This window comes from Chiloscyllium punctatum, chromosome 49 (assembly GCF_047496795.1).
Source record: "Chiloscyllium punctatum isolate Juve2018m chromosome 49, sChiPun1.3, whole genome shotgun sequence".
NCBI lineage: Eukaryota > Metazoa > Chordata > Chondrichthyes > Orectolobiformes > Hemiscylliidae > Chiloscyllium > Chiloscyllium punctatum.
Window position 1 is genome coordinate 13,843,624 of NC_092787.1, and position 22,257 is coordinate 13,865,880.

Genomic DNA, 22,257 nt, shown 5'->3' on the forward strand with positions numbered 1-22,257 from the left:
TCTCCCAATCATGTCTTTTCTAAGCATTGCGCTAGCTCCCCTGTGTCTCAGTCATGACAGTTGCATGCCATATACAAGGTGCTGAAAGGAAAAGGTGAATCAGATTGTCCTGAATTGATATTACATTGCCATTATCTTTTATATTATGCTCGTAGTAACATTTAGACTTTGCCTGCTTACTTAGACATATATGTCAAATTCAATAGACAATAGGTGCAGGAGAAGGCCATTCTGCCCTTCGAGCCTGCACCACCATTCATTATGATCATGGCTGATCATCCTTAATAGTATCCTGTTCCTGCCTTATCTCCATAACCCTTGATTCTACTATCCAACTCTTTCTTAAATGAATCCAGAGACTGGGCCTCCACTGCCCTCTGAGGCAGAGCATTCCACACAGCCACCACTCTCTGAGTGAAGAAGTTTCTCCTCTTCTCTGTCCTAAATGGTCTACCCTGTATTTCGCCTCTGCCAGATCTGCTCCCAGGAGGACCAGTTCCACCACAGAACACACCAGATGGCCTCCTTCTTTAGAGACTGCAATTTCCCTTCCCACGTGGTTAAAGATGCCCTCCAACGTATCTCGTCCACATCCCGCACCTCCGCCCTCAGACCCCACCCCTCCAACCGTAACAAGGACAGAACCTTCCATCCTACCAACCTTCGCATAAACCAAATCATCTGCCAACATTTCCGCCACCTCCAAAAAGACCCCACCACCAGGGATATATTTCTCTCCCCACCCCTTTCCGCCTTCCACAAAGACCGTTCCCTCCGTGAGTACCTGGTCAGGTCCACGTCCCCCTATAACCCACCCTCCCATCCTGGCACCTTCCCCTGCCACTGCAGGAACTGCAAAACCTGCGCCCACACCGCCTCCCACACCACCTCCCTCACCTCCATCCAAGGCCCTAAAGGAACCTTCTACATCCATCAAAGTTTTACTTGCACATCCATTAATATCATTTATTGCATCCGTTGCTCCCGATGCGGTCTCCTCTACATTGGGGAGACTGGACGCCTCCTAGCAGAGCGCTTTAGGGAACATCTCCAGGACACCTGCACCAATCAACCACACCGCCCTGTGGCCCAACATTTCAACTCCCCCTTCCACTCTTCCGAGGACATGGAGGTCCTGGGCCTCCTTCACCGCCGCTCCCTCACCACCAGACGCCTGGAGGAAGAACGCCTCATCTTCCGCCTCGGAACACTTCAACCCCAGGGCATCAATGTAGACTTCAACAGTTTCCTCATTTCCCCTTCCCCCACTTCACCCTAGTTCCAAACTTCCAGCTCAGCACTGTCCCCATGACTTGTCCTACCTGCCTATCTTCTTTTCCACCTATCCACTCCACCCTCCTCCTTGACCTATCATCTTCATCCCCTCCCCCACTCACCTATTGTACTCTATGCTCCTTTCTCCCCACCCCCACCCTCCTCTAGCTTATCTCTCCACAATTCAGGCTCTCTGCCTTTATTCCTGATGAAGGGCTTTTGCCCGAAACATCGATTTTGCTGCTCCTCGGATGCTGCCTGAACTGCGTGTTCTTCCAGCACCACTAATCCAAAATCTGGTTTCCAGCATCTGCAGTCATTGTTTTTACCCTGTATTTTTAAGCTGTGTCCTCTGGTTCGGCACTCACCCATCAGTGGAAACATGTTTCCTGCCTCCAGAGTGTCCAATCCTTTAATAATCTTATATGCCTCAATCAGATCCCCTCTCAATCTTCTAAACTCAAGGGTATACAAGCCCAGTTGCTCCAGTCTATCAGCGTAAGGTAGTCCTGCCATTCCAGGAATTGACCTCATAAACCTACACTGCACTCCCTCAATAGCCAGAATGTCTTTCCTCAAATTTGGAGACCAGAACTGCACACAGTACTCCAGGTGTGGTCTCACCAGGGCCCTGTACAGCTGTAGAAGAACCTCTTTGCTTCTATACTCAATCCCTCTTGTTATGAAGGCCAGCATGCTATTAGCCTTTTTCACTACCTGCTGTACCTGCATGCTTACCTTCATTGACTGGTGTACAAGTACACCCAGATCTCTCTGTACTGCCCCTTTACCAAATTGATTCTATTTAGGTAGTAATCTGCCTTCCTGTTCTTGCCACCAAAGTGGATAACCATACATTTATTCACATTAAACTGCATCTGCCATGCAACTGACCACTCACCTAACCTGTCCAGGTCACCCTGTAATCTCCTAACATCCTCATCACATTTCACCCTGCCACCCAGCTTTGTATCATCAGCAAATGTGCTAATGTTATTACTAATACCATCTTCTATATCATTAATATATATTGTAAAAAGCTGCGGTCCCAGCACTGATCCCTGCAAACTGTTTAGGCAAAACTGATTCAGAAACAATTATCAGTTTAGTCACTTCACTAAATCTAATTTAAAGTCACCCTAGTGCTTAACAATTTGGTGCAGAATACATTATCTCAGATTTTCACTGAGGCAAATTTTACATAACAAAAGTAAAACTATCAGTACATCAGCTAAATTGGGAGTCCCAATGTGTTTTGTTATTCTTATAATGGTTATCAATGTCACACAGATTCTTTTAAAACCTGTAATCTGGCCTATGTGTTGCTTATCACCTGGCGATTTGTTGGTTTTGAACTTCTTATGCCAACGACTTTTATCTTAGTTCTTTGAAAATTGTTGATTTGAGTTTTGTTATCTCCATCTTTCAGGGCTTCATCATTAATTTTACCAAATTATTTCTTTGCCTTCTCAGAACACTTATCTCTGAAACGTGGTCCCCTGACCCAAATTGTATTAGTCCCAATACAGGTCTTTAGTAAAAGAATGCATTTAAACTGAGGCACGCCATATCACTTCCATGTTACATTTATTCCTTTTAAATCTTACCCTTTCCATTCGCTATATTTTTTGCTTCTGTTTTACATGATATGCCTTTCTATCTCTTTGTGTCTTCCCTTACTAGCCCTTTAGTTAATCTCATGTCAGGTGCTCTCCTCTATATTTACTTCAACCTATAGTTCCTTCTAATTTCTCACCCGCCTGTGACCCCTATTCCCCAAGATCCCCTATTTCTTCCAGGCTATTTGTTTTCGATGTGACTTTTGGCCATACACATTTTTCTTTTAAATCCACTTCAGGGCTTTCAAAGTATCCCATAATTCCTTCTTTTATCTTTAGCTGGTCCTCTAAGATTTTGAACAATTTGGGACAATGATGCTTTTCAACAATCAAATTATGTTTCCAAAGTGGTCACTCAAATACTGATTCACATCGTTAACAAATGAAGCCATTCCCATTCTCAGCATCTATTGACCACAACATCAACACACTCTTGTATGAAACAAAAACTGTGATGGAGGAACCAACAAATTTCCCATAAAAGGACAAGTGGAGACAGAGGTGATCTGATCTTCTAGCTCACTCTGTTTCTCGACTCCTTCTCAAATGCATTTGTTAAGAAAAAGCTTTTTCTCATCTCTTATTGACATATCTCCAGTAGCAGCAACAATTTTTGCAATATGTGCAATGTGCCATTGCCTTAACTGTCACATCTCGAGGCAGACTATTACAAACAATTATCCTCAGGGTTAGTCAACCTCTGAGTCAATACCAGAAAATTGGAGTGGTAATTATGTATTTTTGATATTTATGGATGGCTAAGAATGATTGAATCATCAGTTGAAAAGACAATAAACAACCCAAGACTAATAGTGAACATACCACACACAAGGATAAGACTTTGACTGATGCTTCCCTGCTTTGCAGTTTTGTGTCACACCAGTGATTCCACAGCTCTACTGTTAATTCAGGGTATTGGGTCATTCTGGCTGTGTGAGAAGTGACACATACACAGGGTCATGCTGGACGAAGGCATTGGCCTTTTTAACCGACAGGGCTCTTTCCCATTGTCAAGAAGTGACACAACTAATGAGAATGGAGAATGGGATTTGCATAATTCACAATGTCAGGTTAGGTTCACAGGCAGTGAATGTTGTTGGGAAGAGTTTGTGATCACTGGAAGGGGTGTATCCTGGAGAGGGGGGAGGCCTGACATTTCCTTGTGGAACCCAGGGAAGCGCAGCTTGTCTTAAAAACTCACAGTTCTTGGCCTGTTCCCCTGTAGGGACCCACATAATTGGCAGCTTTATCCAGCATGTTTAGCACTGCGACCACACATTGACAATTATATCCAGCGTGTTTAGCACTGCGACCACACATTGACAGTTATATCCAGTGTGTTTAGCACTGCGACCACACATTGACAGTTATATCCAGCGTGTTTAGCACTGCGACCACACATTGACAGTTATATCCAGTGTGTTTAGCACTGCGACCACACATTGACAGTTATATCCAGTGTGTTTAGCACTGCGACCACACATTGACAGTTATATCCAGCGTGTTTAGCACTGCGACCACACATTGACAGTTATATCCAGCGTGTTTAGCACTGCGACCACACATTGACAGTTATATCCAGTGTGTTTAGCACTGCGACCACACATTGACAGTTATATCCAGTGTGTTTAGCACTAGGACCACACATTGACAGTTATATCCAGCGTGTTTAGCACTACGACCACACATTGACAGTTATATCCAGCGTGTTTAGCACTGCGGCCACACATTGACAGTTATATCCAGCGTGTTTAGCACTGCGACCACACATTGACAATTATATCCAGTGTGTTTAGCACTACGACCACACATTGACAGTTATATCCAGCGTGTTTAGCACTGCGACCACACATTGACAGTTATATCCAGCGTGTTTAGCACTGCGACCACACATTGACAGTTATATCCAGCGTGTTTAGCACTGCGACCACACATTGACAATTATATCCAGCGTGTTTAGCACTGCGACCACACATTGACAGTTATATCCAGTGTGTTTAGCACTGCGACCACACATTGACAATTATATCCAGCGTGTTTAGCACTGCGACCACACATTGACAGTTATATCCAGTGTGTTTAGCACTGCGACCACACATTGACAATTATATCCAGTGTGTTTAGCACTACGACCACACATTGACAGTTATATCCAGCGTGTTTAGCACTGCGACCACACATTGACTGTTATATCCAGCGTGTTTAGCACTGCGACCACACATTGACAGTTATATCCAGTGTGTTTAGCACTGCGACCACACATTGACAATTATATCCAGTGTGTTTAGCACTGCGACCACACATTGACAATTATATCCAGCGTGTTTAGCACTGCGACCACACATTGACAATTATATCCAGTGTGTTTAGCACTGCGACCACACATTGACAATTATATCCAGCGTGTTTAGCACTGCGACCACACATTGACAGTTATATCCAGTGTGTTTAGCACTGCGACCACACATTGACAGTTATATCCAGCGTGTTTAGCACTGCGACCACACATTGACAGTTATATCCAGTGTGTTTAGCACTACGACCACACATTGACAATTATATCCAGCGTGTTTAGCACTGCGACCACACATTGACAATTATATCCAGTGTGTTTAGCACTGCGACCACACATTGACAGTTATATCCAGCATGTTTAGCACTGCGACCACACATTGACAATTATATCCAGCGTGTTTAGCACTGCGACCACACATTGACAATTATATCCAGCGTGTTTAGCACTGCGACCACACATTGACAGTTATATCCAGCGTGTTTAGCACTGCGACCACACATTGACAGTTATATCCAGCGTGTTTAGCACTGCGACCACACATTGACAGTTATATCCAGTGTGTTTAGCACTGCGACCACACATTGACAATTATATCCAGCGTGTTTAGCACTGCGACCACACATTGACAGTTATATCCAGTGTGTTTAGCACTGCGACCACACATTGACAATTATATCCAGCGTGTTTAGCACTGCGACCACACATTGACAATTATATCCAGCGTGTTTAGCACTGCGACCACACATTGACAGTTATATCCAGTGTGTTTAGCACTGCGACCACACATTGACAGTTATATCCAGTGTGTTTAGCACTGCGACCACACATTGGCAGTTATATCCAGCGTGTTTAGCACTGCGACCACACATTGACAATTATATCCAGCGTGTTTAGCACTGCGACCACACATTGACAGTTATATCCAGCGTGTTTAGCACTGCGACCACACATTGACAATTATATCCAGCGTGTTTAGCACTGCGACCACACATTGACAGTTATATCCAGCGTGTTTAGCACTGCGACCACACATTGACAGTTATATCCAGTGTGTTTAGCACTGCGACCACACATTGACAGTTATATCCAGCGTGTTTAGCACTGCGACCACACATTGACAGTTATATCCAGCGTGTTTAGCACTGCGACCACACATTGACAATTATATCCAGCGTGTTTAGCACTGCGAACACACATTGACAGTTATATCCAGTGTGTTTAGCACTGCGACCACACATTGACAATTATATCCAGCGTGTTTAGCACTGCGAACACACATTGACAGTTATATCCAGCGTGTTTAGCACTGCGACCACACATTGACAGTTATATCCAGTGTGTTTAGCACTGCGACCACACATTGACAGTTATATCCAGCGTGTTTAGCACTGCGACCACACATTGACAATTATATCCAGCGTGTTTAGCACTGCGACCACACATTGACAATTATATCCAGTGTGTTTAGCACTGCGACCACACATTGACAGTTATATCCAGCGTGTTTAGCACTGCGAACACACATTGACTGTTATATCCAGCGTGTTTAGCACTGCGACCACACATTGACAATTATATCCAGCGTGTTTAGCACTGCGACCACACATTGACAGTTATATCCAGCGTGTTTAGCACTGCGACCACACATTGACAGTTATATCCAGCGTGTTTAGCACTGCGACCACACATTGACAGTTATATCCAGCGTGTTTAGCACTGCGACCACACATTGACAGTTATATCCAGCGTGTTTAGCACTGAGACCTCACATTGACAGCTATATCCAGCGTGTTTAGCACTGCGACCACACATTGACAGTTATATCCAGAGTGTTAAGCGCTGGAACCACGCACTGGCAGATTTATCCAGCGTGTTTAGCACTGCGACCACACATTGACAGTTATATCCAGAGTGTTAAGCGCTGGAACCATGCACTGGCAGATTTATCCAGCGTGTTTAGCACTGAGACCTCACATTGACAGCTATATCCAGCATGTTTATCTCTGTACGTAACCCGGGCTTCAAAGGGTGTCAGAGGTCAAAAGCTATTTTCTTGAAATCAGATACTTTCACGGAATGTGGCCACTTCTGGTCAGCATTTGTTGCTCATCCCTTGACATAAGAGACTTGCTTTGCCATTTCAGAAAGTATTTAAGAGCCAATATGTTGCTGTGGATCTGGAGTCACAGATTAGCCAGACCAAGTAAGGATGGTAGATTTCCTGCTCTGAAGGACATTAGTGAATGAAAAGAGTTTTTATATAAATCAATGGTAGCTTCATGGTCACTGTTATTGAAATTAGCATAACATTCCAGGATTTGTGAAATGAATGTAAACCATACCACAGGGTTTCTAAAATTAGGTGGTGTCCCAAGTGAGTTGAAGTTTTGAAGACACAAGTTCCTAGTCAGAATTGATAACTGTGGATCTTTGCCCCTGCCTCAGCCATGCCACCCCTGTGCCCCTTGGCCTCACAATTTCTTTCATTGTCCACACCATCAGTGCTCCTTCAGTTCTCACCAAGGGGTCTTGACAATTTTTAAGCCTTGAATTGGGGTCTTGATGAGGAAAGGTGAAAAGGTTTAGAAAGCACTATTCTTCCAGCTGTCACAATGGGAATCAGAGCATGTATAACTCCACAGAGGCCAGTATCCTGTCACCAAGTCTCCTTTTAGTTAGACATAGAGAGTCCTTGACACTGATCCAGCTCCCTCAAAGCCAGCTTTCAGGCTGAACAGAAACACTGACACTCCTGTTCTTATCTGTCAGCCAGGGCTCCCTTATTGGACCAGATTATCAGCCCCAGTCAGGGAATTCATATTCTATGAGGTCCTCCTGATTGACCTTGTTACAAGACTCATGCCTCAAAAGCACTAGCCTGGGCCTCTCTGCTTTTTAGGCCATTGATATTCCCACTATAGTACCATCTCCCTGCCATTATCAGACCACAACTTTTCATTGCTTATGAAATCCTCACCTACCTAGCAATTATTGTTTCACATATCTCTCAAAACCTGGGAATCAAATTGAACATGAGTGGGCAGAAATGTACCAATCAAGTACAGTTCTTGTTAGATTATTGCATATTGATTGCTTTTGTCCCTACAGTTGAGTGTGTTATTACTGCAGGCTGTGACATATTCATTGAGATTGTGTCCTTGAATCCTGCCATCATGGGTAGTTCTGGATAAAAAGGTAAACCAAGGGAACGACATAAGCACACAAAGATGAATATAAATCATTCAAACAATAAGCTGCAATGTATAAAACTTGCAGAGTGCAAGGCTTGAGGTCACTGGAGAGTCATATTTTCCAGAATTGGAATCACACAGATTAAAATGAGAGGGATAGGGGAGGATTAAAAAGATGCTTTTAGCTTTTAAATGGTATTCTGAAAGCGATTAGAGGATTCTTCAGGGGAAACTGGCAATAAATAAAGAATCCTAATCACAAAAAAACATTAGAATGACACTATTTAATGTTAATCTCAAGGAGACAGGAGCTGAGAACCATTATCAGCAATTCATTGAAAAGGATCTATATGGTGATGTAACCTGCAAAATAATTTTATAGTGTACAATAAGCAAGGAAGCTTGTGCAGAAAATAAAGCTAAAATTGTATTCCTAAGAGGATTAACTCAATCAGTATGAGCACAAAGAATGATTTGTCATAATTTGTAGTCTGAAATAATAGAGACTTGCATTATTAAATGTTACTTTGTTCTTCCTGTTGTTTGGTAATAAGATTGGTTTCTAAACCCGACACACACAGAGTACATTTTTACATAAGTTTGCATAATGAAGTAAAAGCCTGTGATAAACACACATGCCTTGGTACTAACCATTTGTTAAAACCATGAACAGATGCTTTATAGCATTTTGAACATCTAGAAATCAACATTAAACACAAAGTACACCTTGAAACTTACAACCTAAACCTTATGTTTTGAGCTTTGATAAGAACCAACTCAAGCAGGGATTTGAAGACTGTTATCTCATGTGAGGGAAAGAGAAATTTGGTAGAGAAAGATAGAGTTGCATTGCTATTGAACAGGAGAGAAATTCTTCATTTCTCCTTTCCTTTCTCTTTATTTTCTCAGGTAAAGGTACAGAGGGATATAAAGCTTAAAGAGTAACCAGAGTTAGGGTACAGATCAACCATGATCTAGCTCACGGTGGGAGCAGCTGCCTGGGACATGTTTTCCGATGTTCCACTGTGGCTCCCTCCCATCCGTCCTAAAGGAACTAAGGTTTTCTAGGGCAGAGGTTCACAAACCAGGATCAGGGACACCACACATTCCTGCCAATGGTCTGCAGTATCAGATCTATCATGTGAATGGGCAACTGTCCAAATCACAGGGCTTGAAGCTGGTGAGTGAGCAGGAGCTAGTGATGTGCTCTGCCTCTTCCCTCCCCCCATGCTCCTGTACTGCTGCTGCCCAGGCCAAGCCAACACTGCAGTGCGAAGGAGACACATCCAACTTACAGATATTTATAAGTAAGTGCCTGTTTTCTTTAAAATATCTTTGAAACACTTTAGATATGCATCACTTCCATTGTGAGTATGTCATGGAATGATAGAGGTATTATGCTGCAGAAAGAAGCCATTCATCCCAATGTGTCTGGACTGGGGGTGGCGGGGGCTGCTGTTCCTTCAATGAACTTTATCTGCAACCTACCTACTCATTCCACTAACTTGTCTATGTCCATTTAGACTTCCACACTGTCTGCCTCCTCTTCCTCATTTAGAAAGTTTAAAAGTTTCGTATAACTCCCATTGTCCCCTACTTACCGAGATCCAGATTATTAATATGCATTAGACAAACAAATATCCCAAACCCAACATCTAGGGAACTGCACTACAAATCTTCCTTTAGCCCATAAAACAATGCATTGACTATCACTCGCTAGTTTCCTATCCCTTGGCCCAAGTTTGTATCCATATTGCTACTGCCCCTTTTGGTCAAGAGCTATCACTTTTCTCACAAAATGTGCACTCAATTCAGATTTAAAGATTTACTAGATTTAGATGAGGTACTCTGGTTATTAAAACATTTGAAAGTGGCCCTTCTACCATAAGAATCTGAGAACCATCATACGAGGGGACAACTATTGGCAGTGCACTCGTTGGCCTTTGTCCAAGTGACTATTCTTGAGGTCTCAGGTTAGTTCAAAACTTGCCAGTGCATTCTGGCCACTTTGCCTGTTAATCAGGAGTGGATTTAGCTTTACTCTTCCTCAAAATAAAATGTATTGTTCTCTTCATCTGAATTATATCACGGTTATAAAACAGGACATGAGCTTCACTGCTGCCAGACCTTCAAGCATCAAGTCTGTTCCTCTTTAAATGGATTAACCTGGCTCCATTACCATTCTCATTACAAAATAATATCTAATTGGAGCCTTAATTGCTCCAATTTGCTTTCATGGAGGGAGTAATCTAACCTGGCTCCCAATCCACCTGGGGAAAAGTCAGCAGGAATCTGGGAATGACCCAGGAACCCATCCTGTCTTGGATCCTTCCTTTAATCCCATTTCCGTGGGCCAGGAGAATTAAATCTGTGGTCCATTAGCTTGGAAAACTAAGAAAATATGAAGGATCATTCTAATACTTTGAAACACTAGAGTTTGTGGAGACAGTAGATATAGAATTCTACTTATCAAATATTTTAAGTGAGGATCCTTATAATGAGTGATATGGATTTGCTCTTTGTTATTCATTTGAGATAGGGTATAGTCTACACAAACTGTGTGAGAAAAAATTCAGGGATTAAATTTGCTTACTTAAAACAAATGTTACAGAGTAAAATAATTCTAAAATTAGATGTATAGTCATAATCTTATTTCAGAAAGAAAAGGGTCAGAGACTTGAGTACAGGAGTTGGGAGGTCATGTTGCGGCTGTATAAGACATTGCTTAGGCAACTGGAATATTGCATACGATTCTGGTCTCCTTCCTATCGGAAGGATGTTGTGAAATTTGAAAGAGCTCAGAAAAGATTTACAAGGACGTTGCCAGGGTTGGAGGATTTGAGCTATAGGGAGAGGCTGAACAGGCTGGGGCTGTTTTCCCTGGAGCGTCGGAGGCTGAGGGGTGACCTTATAGAGGTTTATAAAATCATGAGGGGAATGGATAGGATAAATAGACAAAGTCTTTTCCTTGAGGTGGGGAGTCCAGAACTAGAGGGCATAGGTTTAGGGTGAAAGATATAAAAGGGATCTAAGGGGCAACCTTTTCACGCAGAGGGTGGTGTGTGTATGGAATGAACTGCGGAAGTGGTGGAGGCTGGTACAATTGCAACATTTAAAAGCATTTGGATGGGTATATGAATAGGAAGGGTTTGGTTGGAATATCTGTTCAGCATGGGCGAGTTGGACCAAAGAGTCTATTTCCGTACTGTACATCTCTGTGACTCCATGACTAGGGCTAAAGAGGACAGGCGCATTGCAAACCATTGATTAGATAAGATTCCCTATAGTGTGGAAATAGGCCATTTGGTCCAACAAGTCCACACTAACCCTCCGAAGAATAACCCACCCATTTCCCTACACTTAGCCCTGACGAATGCACACAACACTATGGGTAATATAGCATGGCCAATTCACCTGAACTGTACATCTTTGGACAGTGAGAGGAAACCAGAGCACCCAGAGGAAACCCATGCAGACACAGGGAGAATGTGCAAATTCCACATAGACAGTCAGTCACGGCAGCAATCAAACCCAGGTCCCTGGCGCTGTGAGGCAGCAGTGCTAACCACTGAGCCACCATGCCACCCAAAGCAATTCTTGCTTTGTACAGAATATGGAAATCTTTGATTTAATTTTTTCTCAAGTTATGATTGTACATATTAATTTTACTTAGACTCAGGAATATGGTAATTGCATATTAATTATGTTTAATAGGCAGATGGTGGGTATTCAGTGAGAATTCACTTACACCCCTATAAACAGAAGCAGGTGCCTTTAAATTTCATTTGATTAATTGGTTTATTGAAGAAAGTGGAAACAGGATCAGAGCGAAATTGTTTATTGGATTGGCTGCTGCTTGCTTGTAATCTGCAACTATGTAAATAAATGCTTATTTTAAAAAGCATATGAAGACTGGCTCCAGTTACATCCTTTACCAAGTGGTATTCCCAATATAATTCTCCACCAGTACACTAAAAGAGTCTCCCTTTCAAATAGCTATGTTGTTCCACAATACTTTGTGCTAAGTTAACATGTAAGATGTATCTGAATAAAAAAAAGCATTTTGGTAGCTGAGGATGCTATGATGTTGTCTGGTTTTCTCTGGACTATTCCTGGCTTTTTTGTGGCTATACTGCTGCCTCACAGCACCAGGGACCCAGGTTCAATTCCTGCCTTGGGTGACTGTCTGTGTAGACTTTGCACATTCTCCCCGTGTCTGCGTGGGTTTCCTCTGGGTGCTCCGGTTTCCTCCCCCAGTCCAAAGATGTGCAGGTTAGATGAATTGGCCATGCTAAATTGCCCATAGTGTTAGGTGCATTAGTTGATGTTGATGTTCTAGCTGTGTAAATAACCAATCCATAACTTATATAGTGCAACAAAAGTTTATGTAGCTTGTACTGTGATTTATTGAATCTCCAAGACAACAAAACCAATTTAAAAATGTTGTACTCCATATTCCAGTGGTAATTTGCATGACTGATGATCCAAAGGCAATCAATACTTCATGTTGTCTAAATGTGTCATCTATTTTTGTTAGTTGTGTTGTCTTTTTGTTCCCTGTCGACATGCCGGAATTGGCCCATATTTCCCAACCTTCCCTCACATCTAGCGCAACTCCTCTGACATAAAAGAGAGAGAGAAAGTTAAGGAGAGAAGGAAGGTGCAAAAACAGAAGCCCTTGCAATTCAAGTAAACAAATACAAAAATATGTGCAAATCTCGATGGAAAAACTTTTTAAAAACATGAAAACAGTGAATAAAGCTTTCAAAGTGGCATTCCAACTTGCTTCAAATGGAGAATGGAGCTCATCCACTTATTTTCATTTCAGAAGCTGGGTCTGCTATTGTCCCTGGTGGTGAGTGTGAACATGGGAAGGGCAGTTCATATAGCTGGATGGTGATGCTTCACAACCTTCATGGATTCCCAGAAATACACCCTGGTGGGAGGCCCATGGCCGATCTTCCTACCATGCCACAATTTGCTGCCATGACTTAATGACCATTTAAGGGCATTATCCCACTGCTGCTGGGATCAATCAATGCAATCCGCACAACAGATGAAATCGAATGAACATTGGCTGAGGTGAGGGATGAGAGCCCCTCGATCAGTGATATTCTGAACCTGATCAAGAGACTGGACACTGGGAAAGGGGACACCCAATGCAAGACATCCCTAACCCCTTCACGTGCCTTTAAACGTGATAAAGAAGGACTTGAGGGTGGAAGAAATCAAAGCAGGTGTTGGTAGTCTGAGAGGGGAAAGGCCAAACCCTATTTATATCCCTCATTGTTTTATAAACTTCTGTAAGACTTAAAAGGGATTTATTCTGGGCTGTTTCTCTTAAAGAGAGGCATTGTCAAACTGAAGCATGAGTGGTGGAGGCAGGCTCACACAAAGCCAGGATCTTAGTTTTGCTTTCAGTTGTTGAAGTTGGGATTTTGAAATTGAAGCTGTTAGGTACAGTTCTCTCTCTCTCTCTCTATCTATCTATCTATCTATCTATCTCTCTGTTCCTGCAAAAGGCTCAAGTTCTCTCTCTGTTGCTAGATTCGCATTGGACTGGAGGAGATCCCAAGTGAGGGAAATCGGTTTTGCTGAATTTGCCTTTGCCTAGGGTATGTTTATGGATGCTGCTAGATTGGAACAATTGATGAGCAGTAGTTAAATAGCATATTATTTTGTTAATTATTTCAATAAAGTTAAAGTTGCACCAGTTTGTTTTTGTTTACATTTTAACTGTGGTTTAAGAATAAAATGTGTGATTGTTTAAAACTCAGTACTGTGACAAATCAAATTGCATTTGGAATACAGCACCTTACACTCGCCTTTAAATAAAAAGAGTCCACGCTATCTCCTTGAAATGTTTTGGGGGTTTGGTCTAGTCCATAACACATGACTCATCAACTTTACACTATTCAAATGCCCCCTCATCCCCACACAAAAAAAGCAAAATAAATGATTGGTAGATACCAAGAAAAACTGAAAATCACAAAAGATCATGAATTATAAAAAGGTTAAGAAACTTGGAATTCAAGTCATCATTGTTTTTTACTTGCAGATCAATGTTTTTGGACACAGTCCAATTCCACACTTTTAATGAGAACCTTATTTCACTCAATGACACTCTATAAAGCTCACAACTCATTGATGACTAGCTCCTCATTTTTATTCACCAATTCACATCAAATTAGCACTTAATTAATATATCCATCATCCATTCCCTTGTTCCAGTAGGTCTCAGGCACGCCTTCAGGTGATATCAAATAACAGATTATCTTGTCTGCTTTTAAATACATCAAGGTGAGATATTAAGTAGAAAAAAACAAAATTAAAAATACAAAATGACAACATAATATATTGCCATTACTATGCCTTTGCATATTAAAGTTCCAACCATCCTTTTTCCAATACGTCCAACAGTTTCTTAGAATTTGTTTTTTGTAAAACAGATAGCTGACTGCTGCTATCCGTCCATTTCAGTTTGGAGATCTCACCATTTTCAATGACTTATTCACCCAAATAATAACCTTCTACATGGGGAATTTACCTTGTTGGACTCAACTCCAATACTTCAGAACTGACACCAGACCACGGTTGGATACCCAGCTGCCCAATCAGACTTCACAATTCCTTCATTTCAGTTTTGGAAGCTACTGTATCACCTTGTATGGCCTTATCATAACTAATTCCAAATGGGTTAATTGTTTCCAAATAAGATTACTGATGAAAAGTGACATACTTAATATACTTAAAAGCCTCAGAAGCCTGACTTCCAATTTTGAATTCTGCTCTCAGCCCATTAATGACAATGTTTTCAAATTCATTGCTTTCACTCCATTAAAATATCAACTGCATGCATCACAAAGATGCCTGAAAGTTGCCTCTCCTGGTACCAGTCAAACATGACAGAGTCAGCTTTTAAGACCGTTTATAATAAGACAGATGTTTCTCTGAGAAGTACTAAATTCTAGAGGCATCATTTCAGTCACACACATTTAGTTAACTTCCAGAATGTTCACACTATGCTTGGTGTTTCTGCTGAGGGACAAATAATCATCCCCAAGCCAATCTCCCTGCCAAAATGCTGCTTTAATATCAATCGATTGACACACCAAAGCTTGTGTGGCTAACACAGTCAAGACAATTTCAAATTACTTTTCCTGATGTCAGCAAATCTATTCTTATATCATCCAGTTTTTCTTCAAACCACTCATGTTGTTTTAGCCTTGCAAGTTCCATGAGGAGCCACCTTTTCTGTGCACTCCCACTTATTTAATATGGCTGATTTTCTCCCATTTGGTATTGCCGTGAACACCCAAATTCTCTGCAACTTTAGGCTTAGCGTGTTTTGAGAAGATTTGTAGCTCAGGTTGAGGTTCTGGATGTAGGTTGGCTCGCTGAGCTGGAAGGTTTGTTTTCAGACGTTTCGTCACCATACTAGGCAACATCATCAGAGAGCCTCCAGATGAAGCTTTAAGCTTCTTGCTGTTTAGCACCTTTTATTAACTTTTCTTCCAGTTTATTCAGAGCCACTCAGACTTCCCAATGACATGAACTTCTGCTCCTGGTGCTTTTTCTGGTTTATAATATAGTTCTCCATTGCAATGCCTCTAACTATTACAGTCCATTTGCCAAACAATCAACACTCTCCTTTCATATGGTGTAAATATCCAATCTTCTTTTAAGTAGACATTATTGCAAATTGATAACTGCAAGACAAAATGTTTTGACAATATGTTACTCAATATCATGGGATTATTCCAGTGGGAAAATTCATTATCACAATATATAAAATTACTTTCCCATCCCACAAAGGTTATTCAGCAGTTGTCCTGGTATAGGACACTATTAAGGAACAAAGACATTAACAAGATGCAACATTTTTGGGAACATTTAACTGTGATGTTAAAACATAAAAAGAAATATTCTAATTTTAATTGATTTGTAATTCTTTGCAGTCTATATTCGCCATTATTCTACCCCTAAGCTGACAGCAAAATCTGTGTTTCCATGTTTAACTGCACATGTTCTAATTTCAATCCTGCTCCAAATATTGACCATTGTGCACACTAATAAGTTGTCGCTGTTTAAGTGCATGTAAAACATAAACATTTAACAGACAGCACTTGAGAACTACTGAGAAGATAACATTTTTGGTTTCTATAAAGCGTACACAGCCACCCACGTCCTGAAGATTTTATAAGTTCTAGACCAGCTGTTGTAGTGACAACCTATCACCCCCTAATGATTATAATTTCTTAGATGAATAAGCAATGACACTTGCTCCGTCCAGTTTGGCTACAAAGCAGTTACTTAATAAAGAAAAGGCCATTCTAATAATATTCCACATGCAACAAATTTGTATTTAGATAATTTACTGTTCTTCTGTATGGAATTTTCTGGTAGGAGCATTACATGGAAACTCAACTGTGAAAAGGTGAATTTAGGTTTTGTGACCATAGACATCTATCTTCCCCGGTTTCAGCAGAATTAAAGAAGGTCACATTACTGAGCATGACAACAAATTCTGAATCTCCATCAACGTGTACCCAGAACTGGAAGTTGGCACCCATTCTGTCCTATGGGCAGATGTCAATTGTTGCTGAGGTCAACATATATCTAATGAACTGTTGCCATCATCACCCTTACTCGCTATTGTGCTTGGGAGCCCACTCCCTACTTCCCTGACTGCGCTGCTCTCAACACCTCATTGTCTCCCTCATACTCACTGTCCTTCTCCCTTAGTTCTGGGCAATGGTATAAAGAGATCGAAATAGAAGGGGGTTGGGAGGTAGAGACGAGTCGGGAATGGGATGGCCAAGTATTGGAGTGAGGATGTGAATTGATTTGAAACATTTGAAAAAAAACCCACATGTTGTTGAACAGAGGGACGTAGAGGTGCGGGTAGATTAATTCCTTGAAAGTGGCATTACAGCTAGATGGAGTGGTGAAGAAGGCATTTGGCATGGTTGCCTTCATTGATCAGAGCATTGAGTATATGTCGTGGGATGTCATATTACAGCTGTACAAGACATTGCTAAGGCCCACGTTTGGAGTATAATTCAGGTGGTCCTGCTTTAGGAAGGATGTTATTAAACTGGAAAGGGTGCAAAAAAGATTTATGAGGATGTTACCAAGACTGGATGGTTTGAGTTATAAGGAGAGGCTGGATAGACTAGTACTTTTTTCCCTGGAGTGTAGGCAGCTGAGCGGTGATCTTATAAATGTTTATAAGATCATGAGGGGCATTAATAAGGTGAATAGCCAACATCATTATCCCCAGGGTAGGGGTGTCCAAAACTAGAGAACATAGGTTTTAGGTAATGGGGAAGGTTTTGAAAGGGACCTGAGGGGTAACGTTTTCACATAGAGGTTGGTGCGTATATAGAACAAGCTGCAGAGGAAGTGGTAGAGGCAGATACATTTACAGCATTCTGAAGATATTTGGACATGTACATGGATAGGAAAGGTTTAAAGAGACATGTGCTAAAAGCAGGCAAATGGGACTAGTTCAATTTAGGAAACATAATTGCTATACATAGAACATGGAGCAATACAGCACAGAACAGGCCCTTCGGCCCACGATGTTGTGCCGAACATTTGTCCTAGCTTAAGCACCTATCCATGAACCTATCCAATTGCCGCTTAAAGGTCACCAATGATTCTGACTCTGCCACTCCCACAGGCAGCGCATTCCAATGCCCCCATCACTCTCTGGGTAAAGAACCTACACCTGACATCCCCCCTATACCTTCCACCCTTCACCTTAAATTTCTGTTGTACCCGGGGAAAAAGTCTCTGACTGTCTACTCTATCTATTCCCCTAATCATCTTATAAACCTCTATCAAGTCACCCCTCATCCTTCGCCGTTCCAATGAGAAAAGGCCTAGCACTCTCAACCTATCCTCGTACGACCTATTCTCCATTCCAGGCAACATCCTGGTAAATCTTCTCTGCACCCTCTCCAAAGCTTCCATATCTTTCCTAAAATGAGGCGACCAGAACTACACACAGTACTCCAAATGTGGCCTTACCAAGGTCCTGTACAGCTGCAACATCACCTCATGACTCTTGAATTCAATCCCTCTGCTAATGAACGCTAATACAGCATAGGCCTTCTTACAAGCTCTATCCACCTGAGTGGCAACTTTCAAAGATCTATGAACATAGACCCCAAGATCCCTCTGCTCCTCCACCTTACTAAAAACCCTACTTTTAACCCTCTATTCCGCATTCTTATTTGTCCTTCTAAAATGGACAACCTCACACTTGACAGGGTTGAACTCCATCTGCCACTCCTCAGCCCAGCTCTGCATCATATCTAAGTCCCTTTGCAGCCGACAACAGCCCTCCTCACTATCCACAACTCCACCAATCTTCATATTGTCTGCAAATTTACTGACCTACCCTTCGACTCCCTCTTCCAAGTCATTAATAAAAATTACAAACAGCAGAGGACTCAGAGCTGATCCCTGCGGAACTCCACTTGTAACTGGGCTCCAGGCTGAATACTTACCATCTACCACCACTCTCTGACTTCGACCGGTTAGCCAGTTCTCTATCCAACTGGCCAAACTTCCCCACTATCCCATGCCTCCTGACTTTCCGCATAAGCCTACCATGGGGAACCTTATCAAATGCCTTACTAAAATCCATGTACACTATACCCACTGCTCTACCCTCATCCACATGCTTGGTCACCTCCTCAAAGAATTCAATAAGACTTGTAAGGCAAGTCCTACCCCTCACAAATCCGTGCTGGCTGTCCCTGATCAAGCAGTGTCTTTCCAGATACTCATAAATCCTATCCCTCAGTACCCTTTCCATTACTTTGCCTACCACCGAAGTAAGACTAATTGGCCTGTAATTCCCGGGGTTATCCCTATTCCCTTTTTTGAACAGGGGCACAACATTTACCACTCTCCAGTCCCCTGGCACCACCTGCATTGACAATGCAGACGAAAAGATCATTGCCAACGGTTCTGCAATTTCCTCTCTTGCTTCCCACATAATCCTAGGATATATCCCGTCAGGCCCGGGGGACTTGTCTATCCTCAAGTTTTTCAAAATGCCCACACGTCTTCCTTCCTAACAAGTATCTCTTCTAGCTTACCAGTCCGTTTCACACTCTCCTCTTCAACAATATGGTCCCTCTCATTTGTAAATACTGAAGAAAAGTACTCATTCAAGACCTCTCCTATCTCTTCCCACTCAATACACAGTCTCCCACTACTGTCCTTGATCGGACCTACCCTCGTTCTCGTCATTCTCGTGTTCCTCACATATGCATAAAAGGCCTTGGGATTATCCTTGATCCTATCCGCCAAAGATTTTTCATGCACTCTCTTGGCTCTCCTAATCCCTTTCTTCAGCTCCCTCCTGGCTATCCTGTATCCCTCCAACGCTCTGTCTGAATCTTGTTTCCTCAACCTTATGTAAGCCTCCTTCTTCTTCCTTACAAGACATTCAACCTCCCTCGTCAACCAAGGTTCCCTCACACGACCATCTCTTTCCTGCCTGACAGGTACATACATATCAAGGACACGTTGTATCTGTTCCTTGAAAAAGTTCTACATTTCCACGACCTCCTTCCCTGACAGCCTATGGTATGGATGAGTTGGGCCGAAGGACTCGTTTCCAGGCTGAATGACCCTATTTTGTTGATGCTGCACTTGTTAAAATGTCTTTGCACTGCTCAGTGTGACATTGCTCCTGTTCCTATGTGTCTTTTATAGAGGGATGAGTCTTTGACTTGGGATCCCACAATTAGTCACTGAACTGCCAAATATGTCTTTTTCTAAACTGAATGTGTTGATTTGTAAGAAATTGGTCACTTTCTAATATAAAGAGGTCCTTCAATGAAGGAAAGAACTGTTGTTAACACAACTAACAATCTTTGGTAAAGATTGTTTATAATAATTAAATGTACTTTTTTTTACAAAGATTACTGTGCTCTGCAATGTCAAACAAAATAGTCAGCGGGGAATTGTCAAACTATGCAATTCCTCACTTGAGTGGAGAATGCTATTTTTCATGTCACCTCAGCAGTGATTTATTAGGATTTCCTCAATTGATTCTGTGTTCTTGGGTTTTCAGCCACTAACCTCCTTACTTGACAATAATAGAACTAATCTGCATGTTGGCACCTGGTTTAATAAAAATAGGCAATGTTTTTCAAAGCTGTTCTTTGAAAGTCAAATGACTACAAGTATAATATCCAAATTGTGCTTTACATATTTTTTATTAAAGGTACACACAAATGATTTACTATTGTGGGAAAGCAGTTGCTGATTAAATTCAGGATTTGGTTGGCCTAGTGACAGTTCAACTTTTTTTATTTTTACACCTTCCAATCTCTCAATAACCATCAAGTAAAATCACAGCATGTTCATAGAGTTCCAGTGGGCAAAATCACAGTGTGACTGTAATATATCAATCTTAAGTCGACAAAACTAAACCAGAGACTCAAACATGGTAGATAGGATAGTGAAGAAGGCATTTGGTATGCTTTACTTTATTGCTCAGAGTATTGAGTACAGGAGTTGCGAGGTTATGTTGCGGTTGTATGGGACATCGATTAGGCCACTGTTGGAATATTGCTTGCAATTCTGGTTTCCTTCCTATTGGAAAGATGTTGTGAAACTTGAAAGGGTTCAGAAAAGATTTACAAGGATGTTGCCAGGGTTGGAGGATTTGAGCTATAGGGAGATGTTGACTGGGCTAGGGCTGTTTTCCCTGGAGCATTGGAGGCTGAGCAGTAACCTTATAGAGGTTTATAAAATCATGAGGGGCGTGGGTAGGATAAATAGACAAAGTCTCTTCCCTGGCGTGGAGGGAGTCCAGAACTAGAGGGCATAGGTTTAGGGTGAGAGGGGAAAGATATAAAAGAAACCTAAGAGGCAAATTTTTCATTCAGAGGGTGGTATGTATATGGAATGAGCTGCCAGAGAAAGTGGTGGAGGCTGGTACAATTGCAAAATTGAAAAGACATCTGGATGGGTACATGAATAGGAAGGGTTTGAAGGGATATGGGCCGGGTGTTGGCAGGTGGGACTAGATTCGGTTGGGATATCTGGTCAGCATGGACGGGTTGGACCGAAGGGTCTGTTTCCATGCTGTACACCTCTATGACTCTATGACTCTATGTAAATAACAAAGGAGATAAAAATATTAAATCATTGACAAAAATGGGAACAAAATAAAAACTATAGACAGTGACACACCGTGTAAAATCAGAATAAAATAATATAAGTCAGAGTCTGCAACAAACAATCATAAAGCTCATTCACTGAGTGTGCAAAATTAAAGTGACACTAAAATATAGAAACTATAAAGATAGCCAACATATTCAGGTTTGAGTTTACTGTTGAATAGAGAGGAACTGTTGTGAAAGGTCAAAATCATCCAAATGAGATATGTACAAAGAGATTCTGAGATAAATAAAGAGAACCCACAAATATACTTCCCTGGTAACATTAAAGGAAGCCTGAGAATGTGTATTATAGGGATGGTGTAAGTAAACAGGCATAGAGTACAATGGAGAGCAACTTCAAAGTCAGGAGAATTGTAGAGAGAAGGCAAGCCGGTTATTTTCAGCAGAGGGATAAGGGGGAACAGAAGCTCAAGGCTTGCATCATAATGTCATTAGTTATAGGTGTACGGAGGACACAGTGCAGTCAGCACTGGGGAGGATCTGACTGGCCATTTATGAATCATGCAGCCAGCTATTTGGTGACAGGGGGGCTTTGCTGATCATACAAGAATCAATAAAAATGGAGCACCCTCTCCACTTTGACAGTAACCCACAAGCAAGCAGGACAGTGGGCTCCCAGCACAGAACACTGAGCTATTAAAGGCAATATTGTGTTTGTGTCA